We start from the raw sequence: 2,494 nt of genomic DNA on the forward strand, positions 1-2,494 counted from the left end.
TCTCTCTTTTGATTTTATATTGGAGTGGCCAGATTGCTTTTGTCTTCAGGAGTTCCCACAGAGGCCCAAGTCGGATGGGGATCAGATGCTCTCAGGCTTTCTCCTAAGGTCTGGGTCCCACCAGGAAAGATTTTGGCCTCAGGAATTTGGGGGTTAGACTGGCCTGGGAGCTGGTCCAGGAAAGATGCTGGTCTAGGGCAGGTGGTGGTCATGCCACCCAGAGATGCAAAGGAAGATGGGGGTGGGAGGCAGCCCCAAGAGCTCCTGGGGACTGCACTGAGTGAGGAGTTGGGTTGGTCTGGATGCAAAGGATCAGGAAGAGGAAAGGTCAGCCCCGGCGACCAAGAAAGAGGCTGGTGGGTTGTGCAGACCCAGGGAAGCAGAGGGAGGTGAGGGCAGGGCCAGGCCCAGAAGCAGTGCTCCTGGGTACCTGAGAAGGAACTGAGTTGGTCTGGATGCAAAGGATCAGGAAGCAATGGTGGTTCCCCAGGTGTCTGGGGTGCCAAGAGAAGGAATGGGACAGGACCCAGGCTAGGAGAGACCGGTGGGAGAGATGGTAGGGTGAATGAGGCTGGGGGAGTCAAGGCGTGGAGGGCGAGATCGACTTACCCCAGAGAGAGAGGCCTGCATGTGGTTGGCATTAGGGGGTAAAAGTTTTATGTGTATGAGTGCTTTGCTTACTTGGATATAAATGCACCATGTGTATGCAATGCCTTCAGAAGCCAGAAGAGGGTGTCAGAGCCACTGGAACTGTGGTTACAGACGGTTGTAAGCCACAATGTGGGTGCTGGAAACTGAATCTGGGTCCTCTGCAAAAGCAGCCAAGTGATCTTAACTGCTAAGCCATTTCTCCAGCCCCATGAGGCATTTTCTTAATTTGTGTGGGAGGGCCCAGCCACTGTGGGTGGGGCTACCCATGGGTATGTGGCCTGGGCTATATAAAGGTAGCTATAGCTGAGCAAGTCAGTAAGCAGTGTTCTTCCCCAGTCTCTGCTTCAGTTCCAGCCTTGGGCTAGGAACTTCCCTCAATGAGGGGTGGCTTCCCTCAATGATGAACTGTAAATACGTCTAAGCTAAAATAAACCCTTTCCTCCCCAAGTTACTTTTAGTCATGGTATCTATCACAACAGACAACAAACTAGGACAATAGTGTATTGAGTATGTTATGTGTGGCATGGGCTCAGGGATTATAACACTTGATACTGCTGCTCAACTTCTCAGTGTTAGCCACCAAGGAGCTCCTTCAGTGGGCTTCTGTATCCCTTTTACATGCACCATAATTTTGGATTTCCCTTTTAAGCCCTTAACTTTCTGACACTGCAACATTCTCTATTCCAGCCTTTAGCTTTCTGCAAGGAGCTGCAAATCTTTTTTGGAGACAGGCATTAGACACCAAGACCTAGGTGCTTGGTGTGCTCATTGCTGCCTGGTGTTATTGCTAGGCTGCCTTACTCACTTCTCTGTGTGATACTGTGAGTAGAAAGATAAAAACCCAACCAAACCCCCAGCCGTTCCCCAGTACTTGTCCATCTGGTGAATCTAGTCAGCCTATCTAGAGGTCTTTGTTTTAGGAAGATCAGCTGTTCCTCATCTAGCAGCAATCAGTTGTCAATATTCCTTTAGATAAGGGGTCTGTCTGCTGTTCATTTTCCCAGTTTTATGCTGGGTTACTATCTGGGAGTCTCTTGGGCCACCCTGGCCAATAACTCAAAAGAAGGTATCGGAGATCTTTTTTAAAGGTTAAAAACTCAATTTTATGTCTTACAGGGTTTATACTGAGTTCAATTTTATATAACTGTTATTCAACTGTGAACCTAAAAATTTTATAGCCACTTTTGAAAGAGATGCTCTGGAAATTGTTATTGAGTATGTTAAAGCGGTAATGAAATGCTTCTTCTAAAAAATAAAAGAAAAATTAAAAATAAATAAAAAAATACAATCAACAACAAATTATGACACATCTGAAGTAGAAGTGAAATACATGGCTAAGTGAAGTGAATTGAGCTGCTAAATAATCTGAAGCAACATGTGTACCTGTACCTGAAGTGGAATGATGGAAAAGCCATTCTTTTGGTGTACTATTTATGTAGTATCTGTATGGTTTTGAAGTAACATTCTTATGATGATACAAAATATGTCAAATCAGAGCATTCAACTGCATAAGAGAACAGATGCTAAGAATAACTTTGGGCTGGCAAGATGCCTCAGTGGTTAAAAGTGCTTGCTACAGACCCTGATGGCATGAGTCCCACATCTGGACCATGGTAGGAGAGAACTGACCCCTGAAAGTTGTTCTCTGACCTCTGCCTTGATCACATGCTTGTGCTCTCACACATACATCATGCATGTCCACACACACACACACATACATACACTAAAATCTGTAAAAAAAAAATTAACAGATTTATCACAAATCACTGAGCAAATGAAATATTAATAAATTTTTAATAAAATATCTAAAAAATTTTAAAAACAGTGCAGGAAACAGCATTAA

The sequence above is a fragment of the Nannospalax galili genome, unplaced genomic scaffold (genome assembly GCF_000622305.1).
Source record: "Nannospalax galili isolate Female #2095 unplaced genomic scaffold, S.galili_v1.0 scaffold612, whole genome shotgun sequence".
NCBI lineage: Eukaryota > Metazoa > Chordata > Mammalia > Rodentia > Spalacidae > Nannospalax > Nannospalax galili.